A 23,314-nucleotide genomic window follows, 5' to 3' on the forward strand; every position below is an offset into this window, starting at 1 on the left:
GTCATATGGTGTCCTCTCTCTCTCTCTCTCTCTCTCTCTCTCTCTCTCTCTCTCTCTCTCTCTCGCTCGCTCGCTCTCTCTCTCTCTCTCTCTCTCTCTCTCTCTCTCTCTCTCTCTCTCTCTCTCTCTCTCTCTCTCTCTCTCTCTCTCTCTCTCTCTCTCTCTCTCTCTCTCTCTCTCTCTCTCTCTCTCTCACTTTTCCTATAGGTAAAGAAATTAGATATCAGATATTTATCCAATATCCAATTTGTTTCCATTAAGGCGCCAACGTTCAAAAATTGGGCACCAACGGAAATTTTGGGGAACATAGAGAAAATATGTATAGATATCGAATATCTCATTTTAATGGGATATTCGATATGTGGACCACACAAAATAGGTTTGTGGGTCATTTTGTGCATTCCAATGACCCATACATTCATGTTGCAGGCGATAATCATGAGTTTTCAGACAAACAATGACAAAATTCTACTTTTGAGAGATTCTTGTAAACAAATTTGTCATTAGCAATCATTTAAGAGCATCTTTGTGGAGGTATAATGGGGAGCAGTAGTTGTTGAAAGAATAAACGAAAAGAAAAATTTCAAATGAGCAAATTGATGTATATAGACAAAGAGATAGAGAAGGTCGGAGGAGGAGAAGACAAGGTATGCCAAATAATGGTGAAGCCTTTGCAAATGTTACTTCAAGTGAAGAGGAAATTGAATTTGAAAATGTTAAGCAAGTTATTGAAAATGAAAATGAAAATGTAGAATTTGACATTGGAAATGTTGAACATGATATTTAAATTGGGAATGACAATGTTGAAATAGATATTGAAAATGTTCAACATGATATTGAATTTAGGAATGAAAATGTGGGAATTGAAAGTGAAAATGTGGTAATTGACAATGAAGGTGAAAATTTGGGTGTTGACATTGCAGGTGAAAATTTGGGAATTAACATTGGAGGTGAAAATTTTGGAAATTTTGACATTGAAGGTGGAATTGTTCAACCAAGTGAACATTATGTAACACCGAATTATTTGAGAAATGAAGACCCTATCATGGACGAAAGAAAAATTCCAAATTCAAGACCTTCAAGAACCCCAAAATGGTTACTTGAAATTGATGATAAAATTATTGCTAATCTTGAAGGTAAGAGGTCAACACAAACCATTCGATTGTGGACTACACAACTTTTCAACCAATGTTTTAGTAATAAGACATTGACCAAACAATGCCAAAAAAAATTTCAATTGCTAAAGATGCAAAAGATGAGACCATTGCTAGCCAAATTGAAGATTCGTATGAACAAGAAGATGGAGAAAAATTCTATTATTGTCAAAAATATTATTAATGCTCTCAATTCTATTGGAAAGAATAGCAAGGTAAAAGATAAGAGAGTCGCTCAAAGAGTGATTACAACCTCCTTACTAAGCCATCATTTGAGGAAGACTCGCTTTATGAGACAAACTTGTGTTAATTTTAGCATAAATCATAAAAATTTGGGTAGAGAACTTGCAAGAAGAGAAAGACTCAATGATCCCCTTCAACATGATACATGGGCTTTTGGTGGGAGGCTTCCACATGTTGATAAGTTGACCGACAATGTGAAAGAGTAAATTCAACAATTTTGGAACTCTAATTCTAGAGTATCACCCAATGTAAAGGATGTTTTAAAGTTAAGAATTGGCAATCAAGACCGCACACCACATACCAAACATTTCTTGGAATCAAGCCAAAAAATGTTGTGCAAAAAAATTTGCGAAACACGTCCAACTTTGCAAATATCAAAAAGGGCCTTTGAATATTTGAATCCATTTTATTATGTACCTCTTAAGATTCGTAATACTTGTTGTTGCAAATACCATGCAAAGTTTTCAATGTACCATAAACTTTTATGCTATATTCATTCTACGATGCATACTAATGATATGTTGCAAGAGTGTGGTGCAATGCAATTTCCGAGATCATCAAGAGACTCACTAGATCTATATTTATGTCCAAAAGATGATGGATGCTTTTTCTATAGTTATAATTGTTTGAATGAGTAGTTCTCACAATGTGGTGGGTTGTCAAATTTTATTTCATGTTTTCATGAGGGTAGCGAACACAAGTTTGGAAAGAATATTGTTGAGAAAAAAGATATGAGACAGTGAAATATACTTTGAAGAGTGGAGGTGAAGGTTCTCGATGCGAGTTGGTCTCTAGAGAAGTTAGTGTTGCTGATTTTATTTTAGATTTTAAGGAAAATATTTTCTACAAGTATGTAAGGCACACCCATAGGTCTCAATGGTTGGATCGACAATTCAGGATATGTAATAACTCTTTCTTGATTGACACTATTATATCGACTGTCGATTTTGCAAAAAACTATACATTGCAACCACAAAATGAGGTACAAGCTCAGTATTACAATTCAATTCAAATTGTTATTTTTGTTCATATAACATATAGAGATGCCCCTGATAGTATAGAAGAGGACATGAAGATAATTAGGGAGGATCATTTTTTATATGAGTGATGATAGATCTCACTCCTCTAAGTATGTGCAACATTGTTTCGAGAATTTTTTGAGTTCTTGTAAGAGAAAGGTCTTGCAATAGACCGACATCTCATATGGTCAGATAACTGCACGGTTCAATTCAAGAATGCTCATATGTTTTATTGGTTGATTAGAATTCTTGTAGAGAGGCATGTACCTCATATTTTGAGTTTTTTTTAAGCAGGGCATGGGAAGGGGGAGCATGATGGAGCAAGTGCATGTTTGAAGAGAGCTCTAGTTAAGGAGCAATTCAGGATTTCAGGTGCAAAATTATTTGATGCACATTCTATTGTTGATTGGTGTAGTTCACCAATATCATAGGGAGGGACTCTTGATTCAGCAGTGTGCAGATTCTTTTGGTTGGTTGAGGAGGGCACAATGAGAGACAGATTGGATTGTCAAACAATTAAATATTCTTCAAAGATGCATTCATTTCGCAGCTCAGATACAAGTACATGAACCATTTGGACATGAGAAATGGCTTGTTTTTGTCAGAGTTGTGTTCAATGTGATTGGGATCAATGGGATTCAAGTGAGTGGGTTGATACGTGGTTTCTACAATATCTAACTCCTTTATCTCAAATGATATCCATGTCAAATGCTGACATGGAAAGTTCAGTTAAGTATTACCATCTTTCATATCTTCTACAGCCAATACATGTTTTTGTAGTGGTTACAGCACAGGGGAATGAAGAGAGATCAAACTATTGGTTGGCACAATGTGTACAGGGAAAGCAAAAGCTAACACAGTCGGTGACAAATGATGATGGATTCATGTATCCTACAAGTTCAGTTGTTGTTGCAGGAACTTGGTTGTGAACATACATGATTAGAAAGAATGGCATACCTGCATTTGAAGACTACGAGAGACACAAAACAATTCTCATGTATTCAAGCCTTATTATAGCTACCAATATCAAGTTGTTAAAGCATCCAGCAAGACCAAAGACAAAATAACTATGGACAGTGACTAGTGTTGATCGTGAAGCAATACTGGATACTCTTAAGCAAAGAGATGACCCTTTGGGTACACTTGAGTAGAAGGTCTTTATCATATCTTATTTTTTTATCATGCATTTCATTTCAAATATATCATTAAACATTTATGTTCAAGTTTTTAATGTGTAGATTAACAATTCTGAAAAATGCAGGTCTTTGCATCACAATTTTTTGCATCAACGTAGTGGGTACACTCAATACAATTCGTAAGGATGTATCTTCATGATGTATAATATGACCTTTTTGTTTATTATCATGCATTTCATTTCAAATAATGATCATAAAATATTTATGTTCATGTTTTTTGTGTAGATTAACAATTCTTAAAAATGCAGGTCTTTTTGATGATATATAATTTTGTTGCATCAACATAGTGGGTACACTCGATATAATTCAAATGGACATATCTTCACAGTATATAATCCCACATCTCCATTTATTATCATGCATTTCATTTCAAATAATGATCATAAAACCTTTATGTTCATGTTTTTATGTGTAGATTAACAATTCTTTAAAATGCAGGTTTTTTTTATGATATACAATACTATTGCATCATGATTTTTGCATCTAAATAGTGGGTACACTCGATATAATTTGAAAGGAAATATCTTCATGGTATATAATCCCACCTCTCCATTTATTATCATGTTTGTAATGTCTAGATTAACCATTCTTTAAAATGTAGGTCTTTATGATGTTGTTCACATTGCTTATGTTGGTCTTCATTTATATGCAGGCATTGCTTTACGTAAGCTTGGCTCTTAGGACATGACGATATCTGATGCACATAAAGTGGGATGTTATATTTGTATATGAGTACATTGATTTAACTTTGTTATGATGATATATGATATATTTGTACTTGAGTACAAATATATATAATGTATTTGCACATGAGCACATTGGTGTAGTTGTATTGATGATATGTAATGTATTTGTACAAGAGTAAATTGGTTTATTTGTATTGATGATATACAATGTATTTGTACATGAGTATGTTGATATAGTTGTATTGATAATGATGAAAAAAGATAGATAGACTAACAAATCTTATGTGTATGGCCCACTTATGTATGTTCATGGATGTCACATGTAAGTCTAATGGTAATTATGTGACTAGAATATATGCAAATATTGATGATCATGATCATTACTGCTTCCCTAAATTGATTACAACTTAATATAGGCTTGTTATTCTATATTTATCCTTTTCATCCTCATTATCATTTAATATAGGCTTGTTTGACAATTTTTTGCACTTAGGGCACTCAAGGGATGGCGTCGATAGGGTATGGCCATGAGTGTTCAACCGAGTAGGGAGACAAAATAGGAGCATGCCTAGGGTAAGAACACCTAATTAGATGTGTTGGAATTGGCGATTCACACCCACAATGAGCAGGAAACAAGAAATTGGCTCCATGACAACTTTTCATTGAATGCATCTAACGATTTTTTTCATCAACTAAAAAATTGATGCCCTACGAAAACCACTCTGAATCTTGAAAATCAGAGACAGGCTATTGTAGGCAACCCTCATGTGACACTGTAGGTTCAAACAGGTCATTCACAAGTGCCACAAATTCTAAGATACAACCTATCAAATTTTGACAATTTTTCATAATTAGGGTGCTCAAGGGACGATGCCAGTAGGGAATGGCCCTAAACATTCGATCAAGAGGGGGGGGAGAATAGGAGCATGCCTAGGGTAAGTCTAAAGTGGAAAATTGGATCCTATTGGCTCCCCACCTAGGAGAGAGAAAGGAAACCACTAGGATAATTTTCACTTGGGAGATACTTTACATTCAAAAGAGGGGCTTGAATCCACTAGTTCCAAATCCAAGGAGAATAAGGATGTGAATAGCAAGTGGATTGCAAGGGTTGGAATGTGATTTACCCTCTTTTGTAAATAGATATGTTGACTTGTTGACTATGTATAAAAGGGAGACAAAATGGATGAAATAAGGAGCTACCAATTTAGGATCACATTGTAATTTCAGATCTGGGATATTTAGACTGATACAGATCTACCCTGCAAATTTGAAGAAAAGTCGTCAGGACAAATTTGAAAGTGTACTTGGTCCTCCGAAAAATCCGCGCACCGAAAAGGGTTTTTTCATTTCTGCATATGAGTCCAAACCTGCAATTACAGTTGTGCACCTGCAACCTACACACAGAAAAGAAGGGGAAAGGGGTTGTGGATAGGGGTTTTCCTCAGTCAAACCCTAGTTGAGGAATCAAACTTGAAAGAAAGTAATTACAAATTCTTAAATGTAAATAATGGAAATGTATACCTTGTAGATCTGCAATTGATTGATGATTGTTTCTTTGCTTCTTGAATGTAACCATAAATGTTGTATGAAATAGCATGTAACATGACAAAACCCTAACACACACACACATGCTTGCAAATGAATGTTGTAATGTTGCTCCAATGGATGAATGAAGGAGACACATGAAGAAGATAACTTGATAGATGCTTCAAGACTTGAATGTTTGATGACGATAATGGAGACCTTTCACTTGAATTTCCCTTATTCTTCTGTATGCTTGTATATTTTTGCTTATGCAAATGAGAGAACTAGATCCCCTTTTATACTAGCCTAGGAGAATTATTTTCATCTCATTGAAGGCTGACATCGGAGGATTTAAGTCCCTGAGAAGCAAATTAGGTTGAAGGGTCGGATGGACCCATCTTAGGGCCACCCTAAGGGAGAGGACAGGGGCACCATGCCCCTATCCAAGGGACACAAAGGTGTCATGCCCCTGTCCTACCCTATCTTGGAGCCTGGACAGGGTCCTGAGGAATCATCAGGGCTGAGATGGGAGAAGACTCAGGATGAAGGTGCAGAGAGGGGTCTTAGTCGAGCAGAGAGATGTAGTCGCATAGGTGAGGGCCTAAGATGTGGTCAAAATTTTATGACACTACAATAAGAATACCTAATCGGATGTGTTGGAATCGACCGTTTGCACCCACGGCGAGTAGAACAAGAAATTGGCTCTGTAACAACTTTTCATTGAATGCATCTGATGATTTTTTTGTCAACTAAAAAATTGTTGCTCTACGAAACTGCTTTGAATCTTGATAATCCAAGACAAACAATCATAGGGAGCCCTCATGTGACCTTGTAGGTTCAAATGGAACATTCACAGGTGCCATGGATTCTGAGATACAACCTGTCAAATTTTGATAATTTTTCACACTTAGGGCACTCAAGGGACAATGCCAATAAGGTATGGCCCTGAGCGTTCGACCGAAAGGGGGGGGGAACAAGAGTATGCATAGGGTAAGAATGCCTAACCAAACATTTTGGAACTGACCGTTCATTCCTAGGACAAGCAGAACGAGAAATTGGCTTTGTGAAAACTTTTCATTGAATGCATCTGACGGTTTTTCATCAACTGAAAAATCTTTGTCCTACAAAAACCACTCTAAATATTGAAAATTTGAGACAGGCTATTGTAGACATCCCTCATGTGACCATGTAGGTTCAAACAGATCACTCGCAAGTTCCATAGATTTTGAGATATAACCTATCAAATTTTGATAATTTTTCACACTCAGCGCACTCAAGAGACAACGCCAGTAGGGTATGGCCCTGAGCGTTCGACCAAGAAGGGGGGAAACAAGAGCATGCCTAGGGTAAGAATGCCTATCCAGACGTGTTGGAACTGATCGTTCACACCCACGATGAGCAGAACGTGAAATTGGCTCCATGACAACTTTTCATTGAATGCATCTGACGATTTTTTCGTCAATTGAAAAATCGCTGCCCTACAAAAATTGCCTTGAATATTGAAAACCTAAGACATGCTATTGTAGGAATCCCTCACATGACCCTGTAGGTTCAAACCAATCATTCACAAGTATCATAGATTTTGAGATACAACCTGACAAATTTTGACATTTTTTGCACTTAGAGCACTCAAGGGACGACGCTGATAGAATATGGCCCTAAGCGTTCGACCAAGCGGGGGGGTAAAACAAGGGCAAGAGTGCCTAACTAGATGTGTTGGAACCGACCATTTGCACCAACGATGAGAAGAACAAGAAATTAGCTCTGTGAAAACTTTTCATTCAATGCATCTGACGATTTTTGTGTCAATCGAAAAATTGTTGCACTATGAAAACCGCTCCAAATCTTGAAAATCTGAAACAAGAAATTGTAGGCAGCCCTCACGTGACCCTATAGGTTCAAATGGATCATTCGCAGGTGCCATATATTTTGAGATATAACTTGACAATTTTTCGCACTTAGAGTGCTCAAGGGACGACATCGGTAGGATATGGCCCTGGGCGTTCGATCGAGTGGGGCGCAAAAAATGAGCATGCCTATAGTAAGAGTGCCTAATTGGACATGTTGAAACTGACCGTTCATGCCCATGATGGCCAGAATGAGAAATTGGCTTTGTGACAACTTTTTATTGAATGCATCTGACAATTTTTTCATCAACTGAAAAATCGTTGCCCTATGAAAACCACTCTAAATCTTGAAAATTCGAGATAGGCTATTGTAGGAAACCCTCATGTGACCTTGGAGGTTCAAACAAATCATTCGCAGGTGCCATGATTCTGAGATACAACCTGTCATATTTTGACAATTTTTCGCACTTAGGGCACTCAAGGGACGACATCGGTAGGGTATGGCCCTAAGTGTTTGACCAAGAGAGGGAGAAAAATAGGAGCATGTTTAGGGTAAGAATGCCTAACTAGACATGTTGGAACCGATGGTTCGTGCCCATGATGAGAAGAACGATAAATTGGCTCCGTGACAACTTTACATTAAATGCATCTGACGATTTTTTTCGTCAACTGAAAAATCGCTACTCTACGAAAACTTCTCTGAATCTTGAAAATCTAAGATAGGTTATTGTAGGCAGCCCTCACATGACCTTGTAGGTTCAAATAGATCATTCGAAGGTGCCACGGATTCTGAAAGACAACTTGTCAAATTTTGATAATTTTTCGCACTTAGGGCACTCAAGGGACGATGTCAGTAGGGTATTGCCCTGAGCGTTCTACCAAGTGGGGGGGGAAATAGGAGCATGCCCAGGGTAAGAGTGCCTAACTGTACATGTTGGAACCAACATTACAATGCATTATGAAGCACAATATGTCTGTGATCAGTGGGGGGTGGAGATATTTTGCACATGATAGTAAAAGAAAGGAAGGTAAAATTTGTATCTTTCAGTAGCTGAATGACAATCAAAACAAGTATATTTTTAGAGTTTATATATTCAAGTCTTAAATTTAATAGGCAATGTGTGGAAATGGACTTCTTTACAGTATCTCCCTATTGAGATGGTTGTAATGATGGGGAATTGTTGATAAATGTAACCAATGGATTATGAAAAAATTGCATTCCATCGTAGAAGACGTTTTCTTACTTTTCATTTGTCATTACTAAGTATCCATGTTATGATTAATAACAATACCAATATCGTCATTAGATTTGGTGAAGTTGTCAAAGGCAACCAAATTTAACTCTTAATATTTAGATGAAACAAATTATATAGAATCTCAAGATTATACAAACAACATTCTATTGTTCATTATTTAACCATTTTTTTTATTGGATTGAATATTAAAGTTTAAAAGAATGATGCCATGCACATGAGGAACAAGTTATATCAAATCTCAACTTCTATATATCAAAATGTCAAATAATTACAAGTGTATGACCATATACAAAAATGGCATAAATGCCAACTCAAACAAAATATATGTCGATATATGTAAATGTATGTCCATATATAAAATATACATGTCAACTAGACATGTAAGTATCCTAAAATGTTATATCACATCCTAAAATACTAATGGATCATCAAAATTGATCCTCTTTACAACATTGCTCATCTCTGAAGGATCTTGCACAAGAAAAATCAAACCATAATTGAGATTAGCTATATTATATAATTTACATTTGAAAAGCTAACATAAAAAATCAATATACATTGAACTATAATTGAACTCTAAAATTGAATTCTTGATTACCTCATCTCCATGTTTTCTCTTCATCTTGGGAGGAGTCGTAGAATATGTCATAGGGAGAGCAGGGATGTCATCAAGATTTTCATAGACAACCTATATATGTTCACAAACATAACATTGATACAAGTTAGTATATAATTTTGGATGATAGGAACAAATTATATCTTCTAAACACAAAATAAAAATCGCACACATGTATCTGAGGCATCTTTTCTGCTTCTTCAGGTAAAGTGGGTGTAGTCAACAAGGATGTGAAGCCAATAATTCTTTGTACATAAAGACGACAAGTATGTGAAACTAACAATCTATGTAGACATGTCTAATCATTATAGGTTATTTAAATTCTTAATTCAATCATGTTTGCATTCAATTACCTTTCCCTTATCTCTGACTACACTACTAGAGCCCGAATCATACTGCACTGCACCTGCGCTACATGTGCCCTACAAGAGTAAAATAAGATAAACATACAAATTACTATATAATCTAATTAATGACAATTTAAATGATGAGCATATATGTACAATAAAAAATGTAAATGACTAGGTGCAATAATATATGTACCGTATAGTTGTCAAGGCCAAATGAAATGGTCATCAAGGTGCCATCATGGACCTATGATAACTCCTCCTCAGTCATCAATTGTTAAATAGACCATGCATATAAGCATTAGTACTTAATACTATCTCTTATAAATATTCAATTATAAAAAAATGCACTATGAAATTACAAGTCTTACCACTTGTGTAGGAGAAAAAGTGACACTAAGCAAACATGCCCTAATCTCACTTTCAACCACACACTTGTGGAATACGAAAGAGCCTAGAGGTATCACACAATTGGCTACTTCTTTTTGTGGAAGAGAGAGCCACGGGCTACCTATTAGGATTTCTATTCCTTTGTTGTAATTGAAAGATAAAATAATGCAAGTTCAATCCCTAATCCCAAAGTGCAAGTATGAACTAATAACAAGATTGCAGAATTGAACTTAAACAATGGAAAGCGGAAAGCTGTAAACACAAGGACAAGACAAGAATGTAAATGCGTACCCGTGTTAAAATCTGAGTGAAAATGTTCGGGATGGGGGCGCGGGCGCCACTGTCCTGATTCTGCCCCTGAAACTGCTCCGAAAACTGCTATTTTTGCACTCTGGAAAAGCTGTCAAAAATGCTGAAAATGTTGTCTGTCAGGAGGACCAGGGCGCCCAGCGCCCTTGTCCTGGCAGGACCAGGGCGCCCCACGCCCCTGTCCTGGTCTTTTGCTCTGAAATTTGGTGCGGAGTGCTGTCTCGACCTACTATTCCCGGATCTGCAACCTACGGCGTCATCCGAGTCCCGAAACCTGCACTTATATCTGAAAAGATGTTTGGGCGGCTATATAGGGTTTTGCCTTAGTCAAACCCCCGCTTCGGTGATTTCCACCTCCACGAATAGCCAAGTTGTATTGTAAAATGTATTGTGTGTGCAGACCTAGTGTGTGTGCAAGGTCCTAAGATGCAAGTAAGCAAACTAGAGCAACCTAGAAAGTAAACCCTAATTGCTCATAAATGATAATGTAAATGCTCTAAATCAAGATGCAAAGTGATCTAAAGCATGAATAAAGGATATGTTGAAGCTTATGCAAAGACATGAAAACAACATGAAATCATACCCAACCCTCAAGGGAGGAGTACAAGCCAATCTTCAGTCGGTAATCTCCTATTGTTCTTCAATGTCTTCCAAGCCCTAAATGGATGAATGAAATTGATAAATGCTTGATAGAAGGATGTTGAATGTTGTTGAAGTCTTCAAAGATCTGCTCTTTTGCTGCCTAGACGGTCCTTGAAAGCCAAAAATTCCGATCCCTTCAAATGAAGAAAGAGAGCTCTTATGTATGAAACCCTAGGTCGTAATTTCGTCCTTTGGCCGACCTAGAGATTGAATTTCCCGCCAATTTCTTGGGGTTAAGCTTTATTTTATGATTGGATCGCGCTCCTAAAATTTTGAGAAAAATGTCCGGGACCATGTGCACTCCGGGCGCCACGGTCCTGACAACTTTTCACCAAATTTTTAGGGCCATCGGATATGATGATTTTAGAGAGAATCCTGAAGTTACAGGTGATTTCAAGATGTTTTGACCCCCGAAACCAAGCCCCCAAGTTCAAAATAGGACCTAATTAGGGTTTTTGATTAAATGATGTATTGGAAGAATAAAATGAAAGGGGCACACTTTAATGAAAGGGCCCAACTTTATGATGTAGGAGATGATAAAATAGGACCTTAGACCTAATTAATTTAATTAATTAAGTGCTAAAGGGGAAATGCAATGCAAAATACAAAATGCACCAAGGCGGGTGCTAAACTAGGTGTGAAATCGTACCACCCTAGCAAGTGCGTACAATTTACGATGTTACACCACTACATCATCAGTGTATGATGAAGGTACCTCATCGTCTCTAACATGCGAGGACTCCCCAGGGTGTGCTCTAGTCCCTGTCATCACATCTGGTGCATCAGGCATATCATGCACCTCATAATCAGTAGTGTTCACGAGAGGATCAACAAGCTCTCCAATAGGACTAAGCATACTTGCCCACAAATAGCACAAATATGCGGGACACAAATATCTGGATCCGAAGAGGATGTGTTAGTACCACTAGATCCACCACTAGCATCACCAAAAGGTTGAGCTAGTGCCCCTGCCTGAGAAACCGAAAGGCTACTCAAAGAGTGAATAACTGATATAGTATGTGACGTTGCCTTGACAATAATATATGGATGTTGTACTAGAGGTGGGGGATCAATGGGAGGAGGGGGAACATATGGACCCTGTAATACTTGAACTACCCCAATTCCATCTTGAGGCATACCTATTTCACACCTTGAAAAGGCTTGATGTCAAAGTAGTTGACATGCTTGCCCAAAACAAACTCAGCATACAATTTTTTGATTAAATAAAATGTGACATCAAGATTGTTGTTGGGTGCTCTATCAAAAACCATCCACCAACGATCCCAAAAGTTATTTACGATATCATCGTTTTTACACCATTTGATTGAAAGTTTGTTTTTTTCACATCTACAGGCTATCTAGTGTGGGGATTGATAAACAATGCGGCAATATTAGCTTTGGATATCTCAAGCTTCTTTACCTCATCATAGATCAAGCCATCCGCATATCTATTCCTCATGGACTCTTGCCACAAAAGAGTGACGTTGTGTGCCACGGTGACAGTTTCTACATTGTTTATTATGGCATTAATTGGAGCTAACATTGGGGCTAGACGAGGTATTCTACTGTAAATATTTGCAATGCCCCTCAATTGGTTCAAATTTTGACCAATTAAATCTTGAATAGAGGGGAGTTTGGTAATGGATGGTTTGGTAACAAAGGGTTTGGTGGTTGTGGTTGTCCAGGATTGTCATTGTTATCCCCCATTTTACCTGGTTGAAGTTGAAAATTTGAATTTAATCAACAAATTTTAAAGAATAATGTATTTCAAATGAAAAACCCTAATTTCTATCAAAAAAAATTGAAAAACAAATAAAAAATTGATAAAAACACAACAAAAACGCATTAAAATCATACCTTTGCAAAAAAATTGACAAGAAAATACCTTTGAATCGGATATCCGATGAAATCCGATATCAGACTTCGATACTTTGCAGAGCCCATGAGTGAAAAATGACCCACGAGTTGTCTCAGTGGGTATAAAAATACCCATAGAAATCAGATATCCGATATTTAAACCTTTTTCGGGTTAAATATTATACATTAAACAATATATAATATGTAATATGTAATATGTAATATATTATATATTATATATTATTTATTATATAGTATATAATATATAATATATAATATGTAATATATTATTTATTATTTATTATTTATTATTTATTATTTATTATTTATTATTTATTATATAATATATAATTATTTTTTATCGATAACAGGTTTAATATTTGTATTGCTTGAAAGGAGAATTACATGCCTTTAGCTGCTCTGCAAAATTCCACTATCTTAAGACTATATGGGATCTCGCCCCTACAAAACTCAAAATGAAACCCGAGACAGAAACCACACTAGCTATGCCTACCACTAAGGTTACATTCCTTACATTAGTGAAAAACCACCCAAAAAACCAATGACCAACTCAGGAAACCAACCTATCAGAACCAACCAAGGGCATCCTCTCTGGAGAAATTGGGGATGGCATGACTGGGTCCTGCATTGGACTGTGCCATCCCAACACTTGTCATGGTTCCCGACCGTCCTCCTCGCAACTCATTGCGTTCCACGATCTTCACACTCTTCTATGGGATTTGGTGACACACCAACAGCCGCCCATCTTCACCAATCGGAGTCTGTGACTTCACCGAGGTCTGCTTGCCGCGCAGTTTTGCCCTCTCTATCAGTCCCATCTTCTGCACAAAGTCCAGGAGATCCCACCACCCTTTCCTTGCATCCTCCAACTGGGTTTCAACCGAGCGAGAGGCCGACCACACCACCAAAGGCTGCATTGCATCATTCCGCCTGCCTAAGCGTCTCCACGACCCTTGCTCCATTCGCAAACCCACACCAATCTCTGCACGTTCCACCAACTCTGCCAGGCCACCGACCATTTTGGTCTCAGCACTAGAGATGCCACCAGCAACACCTCCTCCCTTGAACTTCCCACCATCAACACCAGTGCCACAAACAGGGACTATATATCCAAATTAGTTTGCAGGCAACGGTCAATGTCCAAGAATTCATCCCCAATCATCAAATGAACAGCCATCCAAAATACTTCCTCATCCACCCTAAAAACATTCTTCAGACGATGGCTTGAAATAGGGCCTCGAAAGGCAGGCATTTGGCCCAGAGTGAGCAGCAAGAAATTTGCTTCCATCGTTCCCCTACCCAAAAAATAGCGCTCGCAAGGGAAATTGCAATCCTCTTTGCAGTGCCAAAAAAATGAGGACCATAATGACACAACTCGCTGCCACCCCATCCATTTATTACACCGCATGCACCACCTCACACCACATATCGCCAGCAATTCCAAAGTTCCATTCACTGTCATCATTGCACCTATGCCGCTATTTCTCAACTTGATGCCATTGCGGTGTACTCAATCCATGTAAGCCTTCCCCACCCCTCAACATGCATATCTAAATGGTTCACGCATAGCTCATCACAACTTCTCGGGTTCCCCTTTCATACTCAAAGCTCCTTCAACAAATTCTAAGGGATCCAAATCCCTTAAGTCTTCAAAGAACTTAAAATGTTCAGCCAAGGAACCATTTGCACCTACGTTCGAGAGCACATCAGCTTCTGCATTCACTTCCCTTCGAACATGCGATACTTTAAAATCCTCAAACCCATTCAGGAGGTCATGTATTCTTTTGATATGTTTATCCAAGTGTCAAGCATCCATCCTACCCCTAGCAATGCCATTCACCACTATCTGGGAGTCCCCTTCAAGGTGTAGTTTTTTCACCTCCAATTTTTTTGCCATGAGAATTGCTTCAATTGCCGCCTAACACTCAGCTTCATTGTTAGTGTCATCCACCAATCTCTTTGCTCCAAGTGCTAGAATACTACCTTTCTCATCTCGAGCAATGATCCCTGCACCAGAGATCCTGAGATTCCCCTTGGATGCCCCGTCAAAGTTGATCTTGATCCATCCCCTGTCTAGCGGCATCCACACATGACTTTTATCCCCAGCCCTAGGAGGATAAGCCCTCAAAAGCCCATTAGCAGGCCATAATATATAATATATAATATATAATATATTATATTAATATATAATATATTATATTAATATATAATATATTATATTAATATATAATATATTATATTAATATATAATATATTATATATTATATAATATATAATATATTATATATAATTTAATATTTAATATTTAATATTTAACATATTATATATTATATAATATTTAATATTTAATATTTTATATTTTATATTTAATATTTAATATATTATATTTAATATTTAATATATTATATTTAATATTTAATATATTATATTTAATATTTAATATATTATATATTATATCTTAAATAATATTTAATATATATATTATATTATATCTTATTTAATATTTAATATTTAATATTTAACATATTATATATTTAATATTTAATATTTAATATTTAATATTTAATATTTAATATTTAATATTTAATATTTAATATTTAATATTTAATATTTAATATTTAATATTTAATATTTAATAAATTATATATTATATCTTAAATAATATTTAATATATATGTTATATATTATATATTATATATTATATAAATATATAATATTTAATATATATGTTATATATTATATAAATATATAATATTTAATATATATGTTATATATTATATATTATATATTATATATTATATAAATATATAATATATAATATATACTATAAAATATATATTATATTATATATTATATCATATATAATATAATATATATTTTATTAATATCGGATATCCAATTTGCTTGGATTTTTGCCATGCCCAGATGTACTGACATCCAAGCCAAGCAAAAAGTCAACACGAATTTTTCACGTTTTTAGGAGAGTGGAGAAGGCAATTTTTTTCATATCACCACTTTTTGGCCTCTCATGATCCTGCACATACCCACTTGACCATTATTAATCCTTGTTTGGTTTCTAACATTCTAGTGATGGATCACAGAGTGTGATCTAAAACATTGATGCAAAAAAAATTTACTCAATCTAATCTAAAAATAGTTGGCTCCCTAATATTATATTGTTTTGATGTATTTATGGAATTGTAATAATATTTTGAGTTTAAAGTAATAGATTGTTTTATTTTCATTTAGATTATAAATTAGTGTATGTTTGATCTTATCTTAAACACCATCTACTAAATTATGAAGGGTGGGAGAGTGATGGGCGTTGGTGGAGCGATGCTTCCTACTACGTAGACTAGGGTTTATCCCTAGCCGAGTTCTTCTTCCTCTGTGTGCTGCATGTTGGGGGCTTTCTAGGAAGCTGAGGTGTTTTTGTGGGTGGTTTTGTCTGAGCGGGGTTTTTTGTGGGCTCTTTCCTGCTGGTGGATTGTCTTTCCAGCATTGTTGGTGATGTTTATGGGGGCACTTCTTTGTTGTTTAGGGTGGCTATCAGTTATTTTATGGTCTATTTGGTTTTTCTTCTTTATTGGCCTTGTATGGTGATGCATGTAGGCTCTTTGGGGATGGATCACTCATTTAAAGATTCTCTGGTTGCAGGAACCCCCTCTCTTAATCTACATGTTGATTCTGATGTTGGAGGGAATAGTAGAGGCATTGGAGGAAGCTCTTCTCAAAATGTGGATTTTCAGTTTCCAATGGCTAATGGATGTTTGGCTCGTAGTGAACGCAGGCCAATGTTGGTGATTCAACTAGAGACGGTTGAAGACGATGTTAATTATCTCATCATGCTTTGATATGAAAGTTCATGGGGATTTGAGTTTCGCTCCCCTTTTTGGAATCATGGGCTCGACATACTTGGAATCCAGAGGGTGAAATGGAGGTGATGTTGACTGTGAATAGTTACTTTCTAGTTATCTTTTCTAGCATTTCAAACAGAAATAGGGCTTTTGAAGGGGGCCCATATTTTTACAATCAAGTGGCTTTTTTCATCAAACCTTGACATGTAGGTTTCAACCCTATAGAGGAGCTTCCTTCTAGAGTTCCCATCTGGGTGATACTTCGTCGGTTTCCTCTTGAATTATGGAAGCATGACATCTTTCACTCAGTTTCTTTGCTACTTGGCAAACCAGTTGGCCCTTCAACACAAACCATGGATAAAAAGGTAATCACTTATTCTTGTCTTTGTATTGAAATGGATTTAAGTAAACTCTTACCAAATTTGATAGAGATTCATTTGGGATCCTCTTCATGGATACATTAGATTGATTATGAAACCCTCCCTTTTCATTGTCGGGTTTGCCACGAATATGGTCATTTGCAAAGGATGTTTCCTAAGTAAATTTCTTCTAGACCATCTAGCAGTAAGCCAACTCGCCCTCCACCTAAGTAAGACAAAAGAAAAGCTCCTTTTGTGGAAGATTATGAGGGATTTGTTCCAATTAAGACTCGTAGTAAGGGAAGAGGGTAGAAGAGAGCCTTGAAGGATAGGTAAGTTGATGAGGTTTTTAACAACTTTGAGGCTCTAAAGGAGCTTGACCAGTTTGATGAAGCTCTTGTTGGGATTCCTACTGGTCAAGAACCTATGACTAGAGAATAATTTGGTTGAGGATGGGAGTGTATTCCGCCCTTTGAACCTCAGGGTGGAGGCTCAAATTCACATATGGACACAGATATCACCTTGATTTCTTTGGGTACTCCCGAGTTAGTTGGAAGCGAAGTGAAGGATGGTTCAGGTTTGGGTAGCTCTTTACTTGGTATAGAAAGGGAATCTCATGAGGTTGGTCAAAGTAAGGGCCCCCCAGCTTTGGGGTTGCAACAAAAAATGATTAAGAAGGGCCTTCCTGATAGACCTTCTAAACTAGACAAGAAGAAAGATCAAGAAAAATTGACACTGATTGTTGAGACTTTGGTTGAGGCTGAATCTATTAAGACCATTGATTCTCATTTCTCGTAGCCTCAAAAATGATTTTCCTCTCCTAAAATTGTTGACAACTATTTTGACACACTCGCCAACAGTCGAGTAGCCAATGTGAACACTCACCGCCTCTCCTGAAAAGTAATAAGTTATGGGGAACTAATCACTCCAAGGTCTCTATAGTCGGGTCTCGACGATGATGGGAAGCCCAATGGTTGATGTGGTTGTACCTATTAAGGGGCCTGTTGGTTAAAACTAAATCCCACTAATCGTTAATAACTTAACTTCCTCTTTTTTTTGTATTTTTATGGTTTTAAGATTCTTCTGAAAAATAAAATTGTGAAAGATAAGGAAACAAGAAAACAACAATGAAACCAATTCAATATCAACTTAACAAACTACTCAATTAGTTCCCTGCAATCCAAAATTATTAGATATCATCCAAATTAGCATTCAACAACGGACCTCCAATAAACCTGCAAAGTCAGCAACTTCACAGACTCATGAAAAGAATATCACCAAAATATTGTCTACTTCAATAATTCGCATACACCACTTATGTGTGCAATATGATTCATAAAGCAATAAATGGAAGATCTGAACACATTGCTAATTCCAAATAATAGACAATACTAGATCACAAAGAACAAATTCGTAGAATATATGCTTAGATCAGGCAATCTACAAGTTGCTTCTTGTACTAATTTCAAAGAATGTGGAACAAAAATAACTCAAGTTCATAGCAATCTGCAAAATAATCTAAAATTTCTAAGTGGGCCTCAAATCATCAATTTGTGAACCCTTACAAATGAATCAAACTTCTAAATTTATAGAGTTTTCTACCCTACTTTCTAGGAAATAAACCTAAACTAAATTAAGAACTCAAACTAGGAGTCACAGTTAACTTGCAAGTTTCTGCCTCTAGACTCCAGTTAACTACTACAAAGATTCAGTGAGCACTATGAAGAGCATGTTGTATGAGCCAGGCTTTCATATGTAGAATTTTGTTCGAAACTGTAACATGAGTTGGAGCTAGCATCGGAGTTCCAGTGGAGAAGTCATGCAAAATTTCTTCTCATAAATCCTTCTATCTTTAGCAACTGTAGGTTCATCTTCCACTTCTTTTTATAAGATTGATAATTATTAATAATAAATGCAACTTCTTCAGCAAGAGGATCAGCAACATGCTTGATTCTAAATTTATACTTTTTCAAAATTTCCTTTGCCTTCTCTCTTTTCTTCTCCAATTCCCCTATTGTTTATGTTGCCTCTTGACATTATGTAATTAAGTATATATATCCATCAGTGTGACATCAAACTGAGTTGGGGGTCCCAAATGTTGGGCCTCATATGCATCCCACTGACTCAATACTTGCTCTTCCTCCATAACCCCTGTATCAGTTATCCCTAATCCAAAAACTCTGAGTAGATGCTTTACAAAACCCTCATATTTCAAAACTACCTTAAGGAGAGGAACTCGGATGTCTACCACATCCTTCACATACTGTTGAAGCATCTCGATCTTCAATTCCAAAATGTATGCGTAGGATTGCAAGTTCTTACAACTATTGCCACCCAAGAGGTCTTCCTCTATTATTACCTCCTCTCCTAAGTGCAAAACTTTACTTAATATCCGGAACTATTTTCTAAACATTTTGAGCTTTCACTCCCATTATTGAGAAGAAGAGGCTAGTGCTCCTCCCACCTGTACTGCCTCCTTATACTCCTTCATAGTATTTTGCAAAAATTATCTAATTTTTGAGGTAGTAATTTGGGCCCACAACTTTGTTGTAGCAGCTACCTGTCTTACCTCCATTAATGTTTTTACCTCTCCCTTTGGGAGTGATGAGGTTGACAGTAGATTATCATTCATGCAAGCATCTAATGGCTTACCCATCTCTATCAGCAGTTGTTTGTACTGCTACAACTGTGCCTTTACCTCAGCATGAGATGTATATTCTTTCTCTATTTGTCCATTGATGACACTGGTGGCAAGTTCCAAAGTATCCAACTCTCCCCACTTTGTTTGCTTGCCTAATTTTACTTGGGATACTTGGTATTTCAGGGAGGCTTGACCCTCTATGTGAAGTGGAACTGCCACATCTGCCACTACTTCACCAGAACCTGTTCTCAACAAATGATCTACAACCTTAGGTTTCTTGACCTTTCTTGGTTCCTCCATGATCACTTGTTGTAGTGTAACCTTAGGCAACACTACTTTTCTCTTCTTCTTCTCGAAAGTGAATTCAAGCCACTGTGGTACATCTTTATCCTTGTCACCTTGATGTGACACTATGTTAGCAGTTACAATATGGACATCTGCCTATTCTTCTGCTTCATCCTTCTCTTCTGCTTCTGTCTGTTTAGGATCTTGAGGCAAAGCAACTTGGAGAGCCAGATTAGTTTGGAGAGAAATGTTAACATCCAGTTGTTGTTGCTTATGAAACTCTCCCAACTTATTACTAACCTCTTCTCTGAATGTCCTCCCCTCCTTACCTATTTCTATCATACCTTGCCCAATACCTATATCATTAAGGAGGTCTTCCTGGTCTTGAGGGGTTAAGACTATTTTTTCATTCAACAAATCTTTCGCCCCACTTCGTTCTTTCTACCCTCCAAGTGATGGTTGTTCCCTAGATTGTTCCTCTTCCTGGTCAGAGTCCGATTCAATATTTTTGATAATTACATTCTCGGTGGTAGGCCTAAATGCCTGTGTCTTGGGCAAAACTATGGTCATATCAATCAGTGGTGGCATAAGAGCATTAGCAACTAGGACCTATGTTGTAGTTGCTGGAGGAGGTCGAGTGGGCGCATCTTTATCTATTTTTGTTTCTTCTTCTTCCTTCTGAGCACCTTCCCCTGCAGTCTATCCTATAGTTGTCCTTGGTGTAAGGACTTCAACAAGTGGCACAACTCCTAATCCATCTGTTACTCCAAGTTTTGTAGCCTTCTTCAATAACTTAGATTTTCTCATCTACACATAAATCTTTTCCATTAAGTCATCAGTGCTATCTTTAGACCCAACTGCTTCATCTGAGTCAGTGGATGTATTTTTCCTTGAGCTTGATCTCATCTTACGAGCATATTCCTTATAACCCCTTGATTGGGGAACCCCTGAGGTGGACACTTTCTACTTCCCCTTTGAAAAACTTGGCCTAACCCTTAAACTGAGCCACTGTTTGGTCCTATTAATGATCGCTTGGGAGACTTTGTCTATATTAAGATCTTCATGTGCGGACCACCTTATAGGGGAGAGAGCCTTTTAATCAATTTCCTGCTCTTTGTATGTAGCGTCCAACAAATCTCCATCATCCCTCAAGTCTTTGGGGAGATTAGTTTCTATTTTAAAATCCCTAATCTGGGATACAGACAATCTATTATAATTTTTCTCCCTTACCTCAAAATTGTCTTAGAGGTTTCCCCGAAAATCCTCCAATCTGGGCTTGTGCCCCTCATATGTCTTAGGCATAGCTAATTTGAGTTTTCTGTAGAGATCATAATACTCCCTAGCATAATCAAATTCTTTCAAGTTCAAATCTTGGAGCTCCTGCTCCGTTGTCTTCGCCACTTGTATCTTTGAACAAGAAAAGTACCCAATAGAAATTGAAAAATCAATCCATGCTTTATGTTTTGACAATAGGAGGGATTGAAGGCCGAGCAGTTGTTTGACATATTCCAGCAAAATGATGTGATCATTACAATACCTCGGCAGTTCCCTGTAAACCCACTGACCCTTATGTACATGGAGCACTGGTTTTGAATGAACCAACATGCTCATTCCTGGATGATGGCCATAGCTTCAGGGCTTATTATGTACCCTACATCTCCTGTTAGTTTAATAGTTACAGGGAAGAGGAGGGCATCATTGATTCTTTTAAAGTGTGCCTTTGTGTTAGTGAGGGGGATTGGGAATGATATTCCCAAACCTTCTTCTGGCCTTCTTCATCCCCAAGTTGACCTTCCACCTGTAAGCCTAGAAACCTACCTGCTCAAGCAGCCACCCATATGACATAGGAGGTGAAAAAGAACTTCTTTGTTTGGTGGACCTCCTTCATCTGTCTGCATATGTTATCTGAAAGGATCTAAGCCCAATCAAAATATTGTTTCCCTATGAGGATGGTAGGCATGAATTAGAACATCCATGGATGAAAAAGCTTGCAGTCAAGCTTGCCAAAGGCCCTGCTCAACATGATGATTAAATCCCTTTGTGGCTCTTTAAAATTTGCCCTTAATATATCAGTGGCCTTTAAACATGTTTTCCTCTCTTCTTCTAGACAATTTTCATTCATGTGCCTCTTTTTTGAGGTCACATTACCGTTCCATACTCCCATGGCTTCTTCTTTAGTAGAAAGGAATATTTCATCTCTTGTGGGGATCCCAAACACAAATCCTAGCATGTCTAGAGATAAATCAATCACTATCTTGCCTTGTGCATCTATGCATTTCCTGGTATCAAGGTCATAAAATTGAGCGATTGTCATGATAAATTCAGGAGTCTGTACCGACTATGGGAAGATAGTAGCCTCTACTAGGCCTGATCTTTTGACTCTTCTCAATGGGGCCTCTAGCCTTGGCCTCTCTAATTGTGTCCTAATATCCTTAATTTCATTGTACCCTACCTCAGTGTTTGTAACCCATTTGATCTAGTTATCTAGTTTCGAGACGTAAACTTGCCCCTGGTACTGGTACTTCATTGTTACAGGAAGTTTGTCTATCTTTGCCTCTCTTGCTAGAAGTTGAGTCCATCTAATCGCTTCAATCTGCAAGAACGAAACAAGCATTAATCCCTTGTATAAAAACATTAAAAACTTCATCCACCTTGAAACTCCAAGGTTTCGGGGTAGATAACTCCCTTTTAGACAAATGACCTCAAAACTTTGGGATTCTAGGGTTCCGGGGTAGCTAGGCTTTAAAACAAAAAGTCTGTAACTCTAGAGTTCTGGGGTTCCGGGATGTGTACAATGGATGAAGTCCATAATTCTGAGGTTTTGGGCTTCATATATTGCAAACGGATCCTGAACTCCAGGGTTCCTGGGTTTGAGATATGAGGCTAACTTCGGGACTCTGGGGTTCCAGGGTATATCCATAGGATACCAAAAAGACATTCCGAAACTCCAGGGATCCAGAGTTCTGAGATTTAGACATAGTGGGCTCAAAAGGGACAAACCTTGGAACTCTGGGGTTTCGGGGTCTGTGGCATTACTCTTCAAAAAACCAATCCGGAACTTCGGG

This window comes from Cryptomeria japonica, chromosome 5 (genome assembly GCF_030272615.1).
Source record: "Cryptomeria japonica chromosome 5, Sugi_1.0, whole genome shotgun sequence".
In the NCBI taxonomy this organism is placed as follows: Eukaryota; Viridiplantae; Streptophyta; class Pinopsida; order Cupressales; family Cupressaceae; genus Cryptomeria; species Cryptomeria japonica.